Source organism: Hylobates moloch, unplaced genomic scaffold (assembly GCF_009828535.3).
Source record: "Hylobates moloch isolate HMO894 unplaced genomic scaffold, HMol_V3 SCAFFOLD_12, whole genome shotgun sequence".
Taxonomy (NCBI): Eukaryota; Metazoa; Chordata; class Mammalia; order Primates; family Hylobatidae; genus Hylobates; species Hylobates moloch.
In genome coordinates this window covers 40,437,447-40,453,345 of record NW_026652287.1, presented here as the reverse complement: position 1 = coordinate 40,453,345, position 15,899 = coordinate 40,437,447, and the positions used below count along the sequence as shown (strand labels likewise).

Here is a 15,899-nt window from a genome sequence, read left to right as displayed (position 1 = left end):
AAAAAAAAAAAAAAAAAAAAAAAAGGAAAAAAAAAGTTAGTGTATCTACTGCTTTGAACATATCGAACATAACCAGACTAGAACTCTATACTCAGTTGAAACTATGAATCTATCTCCGACAAAAGCAGAGAAGCAAGCAAACTTAATTTAGTTCACATACAACTTAATTTGCATCATAAAAATGAGAACAACTGTTGTCACTGAACGCTCGCTCTCGGAGGACATTATTTTACCCAGTTTCCCTCCCTCACCCGGTCAGCCACAATCCTCCTCTAAAAAAATTCCTCCAGGCAGCTGTGGGGCTTCCACTGGTGCTGTTCTGCACCTAGAGAGAGGGTTTTCAAAACACAGTAGTTCTTGACCATCTCAGGGGGAAAGTAAAGTTTACCTAACAAATAACAAAGAAACAGCGATTGGCTGGACTTCATATAAGGTCTCTGGGCTTTTAAATGATTTTCAGAGAGGTGGCAGCAAAAATGTTTTGTAAGTCATAGAGTTTGAAGAGATGGAAACATTGAGTGAGAATGAGGGAGATCTTGACACACGATCTGAACTATGTTAAACACGTGCTAGGTAAACACCCAGGGAGGCGCAGCTAGTCACCACGGCCCTGGCCCACAAAGGGCAATGGCCTTGAAGCTGTAATCGCTACTGTGTGACAAGAATGAAAATTATACCACAGCTAGGCCAGAAACAATGCCACTTCCCCTTTCAAAGTGGGGACATTCTCAAGTCGATTTAAGAAGGAAAGACAGAAAGAACCAAAGAATCTCTTTTCTTTCTTTTTGCTTCTTCTGAGACAGTCTAGCTCTGTTGCCCAGGCTGGAGTGCAATGGCGCGATCTCGGCTCACTGCAACCTCTACCTTCCGGGTTTAAGCGATTCTCCTGCCTCAGCCTCCCAAGCAGCTAGGATTACAGGTGCCCACTGCCACACCCGGCTAATTTTTGTATTTCTTAGTAGAGATGGGGTTTCACCCTTTTGGCCAGGCTGGTCTCGAACTCCTGGCCTCTCTGCCTGCCTCGACCTCCCAAGGTGTTGGGATTACAGGTGTGAGCCATGGTGCCTGGTCTCTTTTCTGCTTCTCTAAGGTATGCCATTTAAAAATGAAATATGACCGGGCGTGGTGGCTCATGCCTGTAATCCCAGCTCTCTTAGAGGCCAAGGAGGGGCGATTACCTGAGACGTCAGCCTGGCCAACATGACAAAACCCCACCTCTACTAAAAATACAAAAAATTAGCTGGGCATGGTGGTACATGCCTGTAATCCCAGCTACTTGGGAGGCTGAGGCAGAATTGCTCGAACTTGGGAGGCGGAGGTTGTAGTGAGCCAAGATCACACTACTGTACTCCAGCCTGGGCGCCAGAGCGAGACCGTCTCAAAAAGAAAAAAAGAAACACACTTTGAAGTATAGATACACAATGGCATGGTTAAATCTAGCTTAGTAACAAATGCAGCACTTTGCATAGCTCTCATTTTTGTGGTGAGAGTACTTAACATCCGCTCTTCTTGCATTTTTCAAGAATACGTCATATTGTACATGATAAACATATACACTATTATCTGTCAGTTAAAAAAACAAAAACAAAAACCACAGGCTGTGGCAGCTCACACCTGTCATCCCAGCACTTCGGGAGGCCAAGGTGGGAGGATCACCTGAGTCCAGGACTTCAAGACCAGCCTGGGCAACATAGTGAGGCCCCACAAAATTCTTTTTTTTTTTTTTTTTTTTTGAGAAAGAGTCTTGTTCTGTCGCCCAGGCTGGAGTGCAGTGGCACAATCTCGGCTCACTGCAGCCTCCACCTCCTGAGTTCATGCCATTCTCCTGCCTCAGCCTCCTGACTACCTGGGACTACAGGTGCACGCCACTGTGCCCAGCTAATTTTTTGTATTTTTAGTAGAGACCGGGTTTCACCGTGTTAGCCAGGATGGTCTCCATCTCCTGACCTCGTGATCTGCCCGCCTCGGCCTCCCAAAGTGCTGGGATTACAGGTGTGAGCCACCGCGCCCGGCCCAAAAAATTTTTAAAAACTAGCCAGACATGGAGGCGCATGCCTGTAGTCCCAGCTACTTGGGGGTTTGTGGCAGGAGGATTATTTGAGCCCAGGAGTTCCAGGCTGTAGTGAGCTATGATTGTGCTATTGCACTCCAGTCTGGGCAACAGAGTGAGACTCTGTCTCTAAAAAGAAACAAAATTTTTTAAAGTAAAATCACATACTAATTTCAGAAGAAAACAAAAACGCAATAAGCTATACAAAACCAAAACAAAGTAACATTTACAAAAATGAAATGTATTATGCCTGCCAGCTGTTTGCTCTTTTTTGCTCTAGAACAAACACATCTTCTTTTTTTTTTTTTTTTTTTTCTCAGAAAGGCTTGTTGACCTACAGAAATAGAAAACTACCGATAAAGTGTAAACCCTGACCCGGTCCAAACAACATCCGAGATGCTCAAATTTTCCAAACTCTTTATAATTTGGAATGTTAACCCAAACATCCAAGCCTGGGAGCATTCGCATACGCAAAGGGTGTATAACACTGATGGAAAGTTTGCCGTATGCCAGATACTTCTGTGATGCACCTTACACAGATTACCTCATAGAAACCCTAACCAACCCTTATTCCCATTTTAAAGATGGGAAGACGGAAACTTAGTGAAGTTACACGGCTAACAGGTGGTGGAACTGGGACCAGAACCCAGCTCGGATCTGACCTCAAGCCTGCGCTCCTAACACTTCTTTTTTTTTTTTGTAGACAGAGTCTTGCTCTGTCGCCAGGCTGGAGTGCAGTGGCCCCATCGTAGCTCACTGCAACTTCCGCCTCCCAAGTTCAAGTGATTCCCCTGCCTCAGCCTCCAGAGTAGCTGGGACTACAGGCGCCCGCCACCATGCCCGGCTAATTTAGTGTTTTACTAGAGATGCGGTTTCACCATGTTGGCCAGGATAGTCTCGATCTCCTGACTCGTGATCCACCCGCCTTGGCCTCCCAAAGTGCTGGGATTACAGGCTTGAGCCACCGCGCCCGGCCGCTCCTGACACTTCTTACAGCTGGAGGATTAATCATTCACTCAGACACCTGCAAAAGTCATCCCTTGGCCACTGGGCTGTCTATACTGTCCTGAACTCTCTCTCTGGTCAATGGGAGGAGAATGCGCCCCTTCAAAGCTACTGGCTGGAGCTTCATCTCCGCGAAAACAAGGCAAAGGGGAAAAAGTTGTGTTGGCCGCTTCGCTTCCGTGGTAAAACTTTAAGAACGTTTTTTAACCCTGTGGTCCAGGCTTTAATCTCAACAGAGCAAGAGATAAGGGGCAGATAGCTACAGCAAAACACACAAGTGCTGGTCGAATTAACGCAGGAACAGAAAACCAAATACCGCACTTCCTACTTGTAAGTGGAGCTAAACCTTGGGTACTCATGGACACAAAGAAGGCAACAGAAACTGGGCTCTACTAGAGCGGGGAGGGAAGGAGGTCAAGGGTTGAAACACTAACTATTGGGTACTACGCTCAGTACCTGGGTGACGAGATCAGTCACACCCCAAACCTCAGCATCACGCAATATATCCAGGTAACAAACCTGTACATGTACCCCCTCAATCTAAAATAAAAGTTGAAATTCAAAAACGTAAAACAAAACGAAACATACAAGGACCAGGGGAAAGCTTCTGGTTCCCGTCCGCAATGAAAGCACCAACTGAGTTCTTATACAAGAAACTAAAACCCATGGCACAGATAGTTCTCATGGTTTTGCACCCAAACGCTCCCTGCCAGGGAGGGCTGTCTGCTCCGGGATGTGAGGGTTCTCCCGGGAGGCCTGAAATACGACGGTGCTGGGTATTATGGTGGGTTCCATTCCATCCCTGGTCCAGCCCCGGGCGCTCCTGAACGAGGAGCAGAGGCTGGGGCTCGAGTGACCCCTCCTCTCCTCTCCTGGAGGAGAGTAAGCTGCAGCACCCCAGGACTAGCTGGGGCTCGGATGGAGCCGGCGGGCATCGTCTGCACCTCTGCACCCTGCAATCGCCGCCTAGAGCCTCCATGCATTGAAGGAGCAACCTGCACCCCAGCACCGGTTCGCCTGCCTGGAGAAGTCCTCCAGGAGCCGGCGGGAGGCCCGAGGCAGCCCCGGGGGTCCCGCGCCCCAGGCCACCCCCTGAAGAGACCGAGGGCCCCCTCCTGAGCCCCGTTTTCCTCGGGACCGCCCCGCCGCCGCCCTCACCTGGGCCCGATAGCCCGCAGGCCGCTCTCCGCCAGCTCCTCTGCCACTCTCGCAGCCGCCTCCGATGCCTCCGCCCGGCCTCCCCGGATCCACAGTAGCTAGCAGCTGGGAGCCGGAAGCGGGAAGCCGCGCGATGAGAGCGGCGCATGCGCGGTTCCGCCTCGGAGGCGGGGCAGAGGGCGTGACCCGGAAGGAGGCGTGCCCTCGAGGGCGGGGCGCTCCCGGGGACCTGGGGTTGCTGCTCCCCGAGCCGCGAGGAGGGGGCGTCGGCTCGGCCTTGAGAGGGGCGCGGGCACCGAAGTGGGAGGGTGCTCGCGGCGAGGGTGAGGGCGACTTTTGAGGGGCGGGTCAGCGGGGTTGGGGGGCTTTTTGAAGGAGATCAATGCAAGCCTGGCTGTCAGTAGGGCCGGGGGCTCTGAGGGGACAGCCGGGTTGCGGGGATCCAGAGGGAGAGCAGCAGGGTTAGGTGGGCGTTTTGTGGGGTTAACGGAAGCCTGGGTGATTAGCGGGGCTGGGGAGGGAGTCCTGAGGAGGACAGCGTTGGGGAATCTCAATGGGGGTACAGCACAGTTAGGGGGACCCTGAGGGAGGACAGCGGGGTTGGGGGGACCCCGAGGGAGGACAGTGGAGCTGGGGGTGTTTTGAAAGAATCAGCGGATGCCTGGAGGGGATGTCAGTGGGCTCCTAGGGGCTCGTTAGGATTGGAGGTACCTAAGGGGGGCACCCCCAGTGGTGGGGAGTCTTAGCGGGGAGAGTCCAAGAAATGGAGAGGGCAGAGTCTGTCACCTGAGAAAAAATAAGCAGCATCAGGGAGTGGTGGGGGGATCACTTCAGCCCAGGAGTTCAGGACCACCAGTCTGGGCAACATAGCAAGACCCCCTCTCTACAAAACATTTTTTAAAATGAGCAGGGCATGGAGGCGCCTGCCTGTGGTCCCAACTCCTCCAGAGGCTGAGGTGGGAGGATGACTTGAGCCTGGGAGGTCCAGGCTGCAGTGAGCTATGATCATGCCACTGCACTCCAGCCTCGGCAACAGAGCAAGACTGTCTCAAAACAACAACAACAAAAAAGAGGCAGCATAGACTTCAGAAAGGCGCGTCTGGGAAAAATGAATCATATACCTCTCCAGTGGTCTCAGACATCCCAACATACATACCATCAGATCCCCTAAACACAGGCATCCAGGCAGGTGCCATCAGATACCCAAAACAGGCTTCCAAGTAACCCCCAAATATGTCAGACACTCCACATAGGTCCAGCAGATACCCCCAAACACATATTAGATAACCCCAGTACAGATGCTGTCAGATACCCTCAAACAGGTGCTGAGAGTCTGAAACACATACCATACCCTCCCCCATCCACTTCCACACAGGTGCTATTTGGCAGATGTGGATAGGCCAGATGCTTCCCCCAGCACCAGCAACCTCTCAATAGCCATCAGACACCCCAGTCTTGAGGTTGCCTGTCTAATCCAAGTCCCCCCACAGGGGAAGCAGTTGAACAGTAACCAGGAGTCGAGCAGAGCAGCTCTCACCAAGGTTGGCTGGTTAGCCAGTCCCAGAAGATCTCCCCATGGCCAGGCAAGACGGCTCATGCCTGTAATCCTAACACTTTGGGAGTCCGAGGAGGGAGGATCACTTGAGTCCACGAGCTTTGAGATCAGCCTGGGAAACCTCGCATGACCCAGTCTCTGTTTTAGAAAAAAAGATTTCCCAAACCCAATCACTTCAAAACATGCACAATATGTTGTTGAGAGTCCCCAGTTCAGAAGCTGGAGGGTCACGTCCCCAAATGGACTAGCCTTCAGTTCAAGTCCAACCTTCATGGTCCAGAGGAAGGGAGCATGTTCAGGGAATTGGATGTCCCAGAAATGCAAGACGTAATTCACCAGGCACCCTACTGCAGCTGAGGTCAGAAACCCTAACACGGGTGTTTATGAGGGCTCAATGGATGGGCAGCTGTTCCTTCTCTGAGTAGCTGTGGCTTTTGGACTTAGGGGCATGAACCTTATTTTTTCTTTCTCCTTTTTTTTTTGTTTTTGAGACAGGATCTCACTCTGTCACTCAGGCTGGAAGTGCAGTGGCACAATCATAGCTCATTGCAGCTTCCATCTCCTGGGCTCAAGTCATCCTCCCTCCTCAGCCTCCCGAGTAGCTGGGACCACAGGCACGCACCACGTCTGGCTAATGTTTTTGTAGAGACAGGTTTTCACCATGTTGCCTAGGTTGATCTCGAACTCCTGAGCTCAAGTGATCTGCCCGCCTGGGCCTCCTATGATGCTAGGACTATAGATGTGAGCCATCATACCTGGCCTTTGAACCTTATTTCTTTCTTTCTGTTTTTCTTTTCTTTCTTTTTTTTTTATTTATTTCTTGAGACGGAGTCTCACTCTGTCACCCAGGCTACAGTGCAGTGGCACCATCTCGGCTCACTGCAGCCTCCACCTCCTGGGTTCAAGTGATCCTCCTGCCTCAGCCTCCCGAATGCTGGAATTACAGGTATGCACCACTAAGCTAATTTTTGTGTGTGTGTGTTTTAGTAGAGTCAGGGTTTCATCATGTTGGCCAGACTGGTCTTGAACTCCTGACCTCAAGTGATCCTCCCATCCCGGCCTCCCAAAGTGCTGGGATTACAGGCGTGAGCCACTGGGTCTGGCCATGAGCCTTATTTCTATAGCTATCTTGGTTATAGGAACCTTCAGGTGGACACAGCCCTCCCCTAAACATAGAAACCAACTTTCTCAGAGACAATTAGGAAGGAGAAACATCTCCCATCTTTCTTTTATCCATCCAACCATTCTGCATTTATGAGTCTTTTTTTTTTTGAGATGGAGTCTCACTCTGTTGCCCAGGCTGGAGTGCAGTGGTGCGATCTTGGCTCACTGCAAACTCTGCCTCCCAGGTTGAAGCAATTCTCCTGCCTCAGCCTCCCGAATAGCTGGGATTACAGGCGCCCGCCACCACACCTGGCTAATTTTTGTATTTTTTGTAGAGATGGGGTTTTACCATGTTGGCCAGGCTGGTCTTGAACTCCTGACCTTAGGTGATCTGCCTGCCTCAGCCTCCCAAAGTGCTGGGATTACAGGCGTGAGCCACCATACCCGGCCTCATTTATGAGGCTTTAGCATGGGCCAGGGGCTCTAAGAGCTAAGGAGATGCAAGGAGCTTAGACCCAAAGCAGGGTTTTCTCAGTCTTGACACTTTTGACAATTAGGGCTGGATAATTCTCGGTGATGGTGGCAGGGGTGGTCTCCTATGCATTGGAGGGTGTTGAACAGCATCCCTGGTCTCTACCTCCTAGATGCCAGTGGCTCCCCTGGTCCTGAAAAAAATGCCTCCAGATGTTTCCTTGGCTGAGAGCAACTGGCCTAAGAGACATTCAGACACTTATCTAGCCTAATTCCGACTTCCTGGAGGAAGTGGGCCCGGGCTTTGTCTTAAAAGCATGAGTAAGAGTTAGGTGGGAGAGGGAGTTCCAGGAACAGCGCTGGATGAGCAAGGCACAGCGTATGTGTATGATGTGTATGAACAGCCATGAGACTTCAGGGTGGCTGGGCCGTGGAGTCCGGAGAACCTGAGTAGTGGGAGAGAAGCGTGGAGGGATAGGTGGGGTCGAATCATAAATAGCCTCAAAGGTCAAGGGCAGGAACAGGACTGTCTGGCGTGGTGTCTGTTCTCTGAAAAGCATCCCGACTTTATCATGGAGACCCACCTTCTCTAATTACCTGGAGTGTGACTCATTCTCTGTTCTGTTTGTTTAACTTACTGTGAGGCTGTTTCCTCCATGGGACAGACTGTCACGTCTGGCTTTGAATATCTTTAAAAGCAGGTAGGCCTGTGGGGAGTTATACCTTGGGAGGACCTTTCTCAGCCTACTAGGAATGAGACATGGGTGTTCTGGCCCCTGCATGCCTCCTGACACAGGTGGGGAGGGGTTTGTGGTCAGAGAATGGGGTTAGGGTCTGTGATTTATTATTTTATTTTTATTTTATTTTTTTGAGACAGAGTCTCACTCTGTCAATGGGCTGGAGTACAGTGGTGTGATCTCAGCTCACTGCAACCTCTGCTTCCCGGGTTCAAGTGATTCTCCTGCCTCAGTCTCCCGAGTAGCTGGGACTACAGGCAGGCGCCACCATGCCCAGCTAATTTTTGTATTTTTAGTAGAGATGGGGTTTCACCATGTTGGCCAGGATGGTCTCGATCTCTTGACCTCGTGATCTTCCCTCCTCGGCCTCCCAAAGTGCTAGGATTACAGGCGTGAGCCACCACACCTGGCTGGGTCTGTGATTTATTATTATTTTTATTTGTTTCTGCAGCTTTGCAGAGGCAAGGGTCTAGGATTTAAATGCTAGCTTTGCCTCTTACTTGCTGAAAGACTTTAGATGACAATAACAAAAAATGAAGAGGATGATGATACAAGATACCATTGCCCGTATGTACCAGACATCATGCTAAGTGAGTGCTACCCACATCACATTTTTCTTTTTTTTTTTTTTTTTTTGATACAGAGTCTCGCTTTGTCACCCAGGCTGGAGTGCAGTGGCGCAATCTTGGCTCACTGCAACCTCCACCTCTTAGGTTCAAGGGATCCTCCTACCTCAGCTTCCTGAGTAGCTGCGATTACAGGCATGTGCCACCATGCCCCGCTAATTGTTTTGTGTTTTTAATGGAGATGGGGTCTTACCATGTTGGCCAGGCTGGTCTCAAACTCCTGACCTCAAGTGATCCTCCCACCTTTGTCTTCTAAAGTGCTGGGATTACAGGCGTGAGCCACCACGCCCAGCCTTTACCCACATTATTTATTTTTCCTTTGTAGGGACAGGGTCTTGCTCTGTGGCCCAGGCTAAAAGGCAGTGGCAGATCATGGCTCACTGTAGCTTTGAACACCTGGGCTCAAGCAATGCTCCCACCTCAGCCTCCCGAGTAGCTAGGATTATAGGCGAGTGCCACCACACCTGGATAACTTTTAAACATCTTTTTTGTAGAGACGAGGGTCTCACTATATTGCCCAGACTCCTGAACTCAAGGGATCCTCCTGCCTCAGCCTCCCAAAGCGCTGAGATTACAGGCATGAGCTTCCGCGCCTGGCCCCATATCATTTCTTTCACACAAACTCAAATCTTTCTTGACCTCAAAGGGTTGTCCTGCAAATCAAAATCAAATGATGTCTCCAGGAGAAAGAGCTTAATTCCCACCACCCTGAGAGTGGGCTGGATGTCATGACTTGTGGGTGGATCGCTTGAGGTCAGGAGTTCGAGACCAGCCTTGCCAACATGGTGAAACCCCGTCTCTACTAAAAATACAAAAAATTAGCCAGGCATGGTGGCATGTGCCTGTAATCCCAGCTACTCGGGAGGCTGAGACAGGAGAATAGCTTCAACCCAGGAGGCGGAGGTTGCAGTGAGCCAAGATTGTGCCACTGCACTCCAGCCTGGGCGACAGAGCAAGGCTCTGTCTCAAAAAATAAATAAGTAAATAAACATAAATAAATAAATAAATAAATATAATGTAGGGTGGATGCAATGGCTCACACCTGTAATCCCAGCACTTTGGGAGGCTGAGGTGGGTGGATTGCTTGAGCCCAGGAGTTCAAGACCAGCTTGGGCAACATGACGAAACTGTTTCTACAAAAAAAAAATAAAAATTATCCTGGTATGATGGCATGTGCCTCTAGTCCCAGCTACTTGGGAGGCTGGGGTGGGAGGATTGCTTGAGCCCGGGAGGCGGAGGTTGCAGTGAACCAAGATCACGCCACTGCACTCCAGCCTGGGCAACAGAGTGAGACTCTGTCTCAAAAAAAAAAAAAAATTAGCCAGGTGTGGTGGTACGAGACCGTAGTCCCTGCTACTCGGGAGGCTGAAGTGGGAGGATCTCTGGAGCCCAAGAAGTCGAGGCTGCAGTAAGCTGTGATCGTGCCACTGCACTCCAGCCTGGGCAACAGAGTGAGACTCTGTCTCAAAAAAATTAAAAATAACATGAGGAGAAGCTGGGGAGGAGGGCTTAAACGGACTCTCTCTGCTTTCTTTGTACTTTCCTGTAAATATAAAATTAAAAGTATATTTTTTAAAAATCAAAGGGCAGGCCGGGCGCAGTGGCTCACGCCTGTAATCCTAGCATTTTGGAAGGCTGAGGGGGGTGGATCACCTGAGGTCAGGAGTTTGAGACCAGCCTGGTCAACATGGTGAAACCCCATCTCTACTAAAAATACAAAAATTAGCCGGGCGTGGTGGCACATGCCTGTAATCCCAGCTACTCAGGAGGCTGAGGCAGGAGAATGGCTTGAACCTGGGAGGCGGAGGTTGCAGTGAGCTGGGATGGTGCCAACTGCTCTCCAGCCTGGGTGACAGAGCAAAACTCCATCTGAAAATAAATAAATAAAAATAAAAATAAAAGGGCATCATATGCCAATGGATTGGTGATCGGGGGCTCAGGCTGTGAGTTCAAACCCTGACTTGAGCAAAAACTTAACATCTTTGGGCCTCAGTTTCCTCATCTGTGAAAGAGAGAAAGTGCTAGTGTCTATAGAGTTACAAAGCTGAATGAGGAAATCGGTTTAGAGCACTTACAGACCGGGCTCGGTAGTTCATACCAGTAATCCCAGCACTTTGGGAGGCATAGGTGGGAGGATCACCTGAGGGCAGGAGTTCGAGACCAGCCTGGACAACATAGCAAAACCCTGTCTCTATTTTAAAAAAATCTAAATAAAAACAAAATAAAGCACTTACAGTGTTTGGGATAGTGTAAGCACTCCATACGGTAATGCTAACCATTGTTATTATTTGTGCAGTCTTCTGTGATTCTAAAGTGACATTCAGGAAATTAGATGCTGTTGGAACTCTCATTGCTCAAGGTCATTTTTGTAAGGGCTTTATTGATTTGCGGGACATGATAAGCCACTCGCCTTGCTTGCTACCAGATAACCTCGTTCAGGGGTTGGCAAACTTGCTTTGTAATGCTGCAAACTCAACTCTGCCAACCAAAAATGTAGCTTGAGCCAGACACGATGGCTCATGCCTATAATCTCAGCACTTTGGGAAGCTGAGGTGGGTGTATCACTTGAGGTCAGGAGTTTGAGACCAGCCTGGCCAACATGGTGAAACCCCGTCTCTACTAAAAAAAATTAGCGCAGGCGCCTGTAGTCCCAGCTACTCAGGAGGCTGAGGCAGGAGAATGGCGTGAACCCCGGCGCGGGGGGGCGGAGCCTGCAGTGAGCCGTGATCGTGCCACTGCACTCCAGCCTGGGAGACAGCGAGACTCTGTCTCAAAAAAAAAAAAAAAAAATTAGCCAGGCATGGTGGCAGGTACCTGTAATCCCAGCCACTCGGGAGGCTGAGGCGTGAGAATCGCTTGAACCTGGGAGGCGGAGGCTCCAGTGAGCCAACATCACGTCACTGCACTCCAGCCTGGGCGACAGAGCGAGATTCTGTCTAAGAACAAAACAAAACAAAAAACAAAGATGTAGCTTGGGAACAACCGAAGGTGATACATAAATGAACAGGTGAGCTGTCCTGCCACAAAACCTTATTTGCAGACTGTAAAATGCAAATTTCATAGAATGGTTGTGTGTCACCAAATATTTTTTTTCAACCATTTACAAATGTAAAAAACTCACACCATTCTTAGCTTTCAGCGTATACAAACAAACAAAAAACTCAAAAAACAAAAAACAGCGCTGGGCGCGGTGGCTCACGCCTGTAATCCCAGCACTTTGGGAGGCCGAGGCGGGCGGATCACGAGGTTAGGAGATCGAGACTATCCTGGTTAACAGGTGAAACCCTGTCTCTACTAAAAATACAAAATATTAGCCAGGCGTGGTGGCAGGTGCCTGTAGTCCCAGCTACTCGGAAGGCTGAGGCAGGAGAATGGCGTGAACCAGGAAGGCAGAGCTTGCAGTGAGCCGAGATCGCACCACTGCACTCCAGCCTGGGCAACAGAGTGAGACTCCGTCTCAAAAAAAACAAACAACAACAACAACAAAAAAAAAACAGGTGATGGACTGCAGCTTGCCAGTCCCTGACTTAGAAAATTGTTGCCAAACTTTTCCAAGGTCGCATGTTCTGTTTGGAGATCTGATGAAAACCCTAGCTGCTCTGCTCCTCCAGAAAAATGCAGGGACACAGCAGATGTGGCATACAACTTCAGGGGGACTGAAAGCTCATAAGGAGGTGCTGGATGCTGTCCCGCCCAAATCCCCAGCTGGAAGGCAGGAATTGTCTTTGCAGCGCCCCCGAGTGGAGAAGGGATCTGAAGCAGCAATGGGAACTTCCGGGCTCACACAGGGGCCACTGAAGCCTGTCTGCCCTGAGAAGAGTCTAGGTGGGGGCGGGATTTGCAGACAGCAAGCTCAGCTATCGAGTGACAAGTGACAGGGTCCTCTGAGCAATGGCTCAGATGGGGGCAGGCATGCACATTTGTGTGACCTGCAGCAGGTTCCGACAGACCTCTTCTACCTCCACGTCAAGCACACTGGCCTTTCTGCTGCCCAGGGCACATTCCTGCCCTGGGACCTTTCCACCTACGAACTGGAATACTCTTCCCTACATATCCACAGGGCCCTTTTCCCACCTCCTCTACATCTGGATTCCAACGTCACCAATTCGGAGAGGCTATCCCTGGACACTTCAGGGAGACCCGTGGTCCTCAGCTGGGGGTGATTGCATTCCTACCCTGCCACTAGAGGACACGTGGCAACTTGGTCATCATAGCTAGAGGTGCTCCTGCCACCAAGTGGGTGAAGGCGATGGATGCTTTTCAACCTCCTCCCAGGCACAGGGCGGCCCCGCATGACAGCCCTAAATGTCAGTAGTGCTGAGGTTGACAAACTCTGTAATCACTCTGTCTCCTTTTCTAACTTCATGTTTTTCCTTTGTCTTTTTTTTTTTTTGAGAGAGTCTCACTCTGTCGCCCAGGCTGGAGTGCAGTGGTGCAATCTCAGCTCATTGCAATCTCTGCCTCCCAGGCTCAAGCAATCCTCCCACTTCGGCCGCCGGAGTAGCTGGGACTACAGGTATGCACCACCATGCCCAGCTATTTTTTTTTTTTTTTTGTGACGGAGTTTTGCTCTTGTTGCCCAGGCTGGAGTGCAGTGGCGTGATCTTGGCTCACTGCAACCTCTGCCTCCTGGGTTCAAGCGATTCTCCTGCCTCAGCCTCCTGAGTAGCTGGGATTACAGGCATGTGTCACCATGCCTGGCAAATTTTTGTATTTTTAGTAGATATGGGGTTTCACCGTGTTGGCCAGGCTGGTCTTGAACTCCTGACCTCAAGTGATCCACCTGCCCCGGCCTCCCAAAGTGCCGGGATTATAGGCGTGAGCCACTGCACCCGGCCGGAAAACACTTTTGATTGTTCCAACTGGAGGGAGAGTGGGTTGCTATTGGCACTGAGTGGGTCTAAAGGTCAAAGATGCCAGTCAGCATCCTACAATGCATAGGAGGGGCCCCCATGATAGAAAATGATTGGGTCCCAAATAGGTCAATAGCGTTGAGTCTGTGAAACCTGCTTGCCAGCAGCAATGAGCAAACTAACGGCATACAAATCACTCTGGGTTCTTGTTAAAATCAGATTCTGTTTCAGTCCATCTGGGATGGGACCTCGGATTTGGCATTAAAAGTTCCCAGTTGGGTCAGGTGCAGTGGTTCATACCTGTAATCCCAGCATTTTGGGAGGCTGAGGTGGGAGGATCACTTGAGCTGGTGATTTCAAGACCAGCCTGGGCAACACGGAGAAACCCCATCTCTACAAAAAATTAGCCAGGTATTTGTGGCATGTACCTGTAGTCCCAGCTACTTGGGAGGCTGAGGTGGGAGGATCACTTAAGCCTGGGAGGCAGACGTTACAGGAAGCTGAGATTGCACCACTGCACTCCAGCCTGGTGACAGAGCCAGACCCTATCTTAAAAAAAAAAAAAAGGTCCCAGGTGGGCCAGCCATGGTGGCTCATGCCGATAATCCCAGCACTTTGGGAGGCTGAGGCGGGAGGATCCATTGAGCTCAGGAGTTTGAGACCAGCGTGGGCAACATAGCAAGAACCCGTCTCTCCAAAGAAACAAAAACGTTAAAAATTAGCAGGGGGTGGTTATAGATGCCTGTGGTCCCGGGTATTTGGGAGGCTGAGGTGGGAAGATTGCTTAAGGCAAGGATTTCAAGGCTGCAGTGAGCTATGATCACACCACTGCACTCCAGCCTCGGACAGAGAGACAGAGAGAGAGAAGAGGAGGGGAGGGGAGGGGAGGGGAAGGGAGAGGAGAGAGATCCTGTCTCTAAAATGAAAATTTTTAAAAAGTTCTCAGGCGTGCAGTGGTTCACGCCTATAATCCCAGCACTCTGGGAGGCCAAGGCGGCCAAATCACTTGAGGTCAGGAGTTTCAGCCTGGCCAACATGGTGACACCTGTTTCTACTAAAAATACAAAAATTAGCTGGGCGTGGTGGTGGGGCACCTGTAATCCCCGCTACTCAGGAGGCTGGGGCAGGAGAATCGCTTGAACCTGGGAGGTGAAAGTTGCAGTGAGCTATGATCGTGCCACTGCACTCCAGCCTGGGTGACAGAGTGGAACTCATCTCATAATAATAATAATAATAATAATAATAATAATAATAATAATAATAATAATGATGAAGTTCCCAGATGACAGTGATGCTCTAAGTCAGTGGGCCACATGGACATACAAGACCTTGGATGACCCCAAATCAGAGTTTAAAGAACTCAGGATTTTTCTGAGAAGCAAAGCAAAAGCAGGAACAGAAACAAATGGAGAATGATAAGGAACCAGCAATCACAGAAGGAAGTGCATGGTTCAGCTCAGCCTGGAGCTGTTGAAACAAGGGCATCCAAGAGCAGGCTCCCGGCGCCTGCTCTGTGCAGTCTTGGTTCTAGATCTCTGGCTTTACTCTTCCAACTTCCAACCTCCTACCTGCCCCTTGCATCTGATGCCTAAGATAGACTGAGCACAGCTCATCCCCTGCAGAAGAGAACAAGGTGCCAGGGAAAAGAGGGAGTCACCTACTGTCCCAAATTAAGGACTTCAACATACTGACTTTGTTGGTGCACTGAAGATTTGGCAAAGGCTGGGTGAGGTGGCTCACACCTGTAATTCCAGCACTTTGGGAGGCTGAGGTGGGAGGATCGCTTGAGTCCAGGAGTTTGAAAGCAGCCTGGGCAATATAGTGAGACCTTGTCTCTACAAAAATAAGTTAAAAAATTAGCCAAGCATGGTGGTGCACACCTGTAGACCCAGCTACTCGGGAGGAGGAGGTGGGAGGATTGCTTGAGCCCAGGAGGCAAAGGCTATAGTGTGCTGAGATCACACCATTGCACGCCAGCCTGGGCAACAGAGTGAGATCCTGTTGCAGAAAAAAAAAAAAAAAAAGATTTTGCAAAAAGCTCATGCCAGCCTCTGCTGAGGACAGCTCATGGGTCACAGAGCTGGGTGGGGATTGCCTAACAGAGGAAGAGCTCAAAGAGGAACATCCTTGACACCAACAGCCACCAACAGCCACCCCCAGCCCCATGGCCAGCAATGGCACTGCAGAAAGAGAGGGAAACGAGAAAGAAGGAAAATTCCCACGCCTGAAGCAGGTAAAGCCAACAAATGCAAAACCTGCAAGGCAGGTGGCTCAGAGGCACTTGCCCCAGGGGTGGAGATATTCTCTCACTGCATGGTCTAAGCCCATCCAGGATCTGTT

At 50.2% G+C, this 15,899-nt stretch overlaps 1 protein-coding gene across 7 annotated transcripts in view; it reads right to left on the bottom strand.

Annotated features, from left to right (window-relative positions):
• The window catches only part of ARHGEF18 (Rho/Rac guanine nucleotide exchange factor 18), a 131,043-nt gene that overhangs the window by 77,764 nt on the left and 37,380 nt on the right, over nt 1-15,899 (bottom strand). The window contains exon 1 of one of the 7 annotated variants that reach the window (XM_032169456.2): nt 4,214-4,331. The exons of 5 other annotated variants lie outside the window; for them this stretch is intronic. The gene's annotated coding sequence lies outside the window, so the exon portion shown is untranslated. Of the gene's footprint in view, nt 1-4,213; nt 4,332-15,899 lie in introns of those variants that run through there. One more of the 7 variants, XM_058425416.1, reaches the window with a different exon arrangement.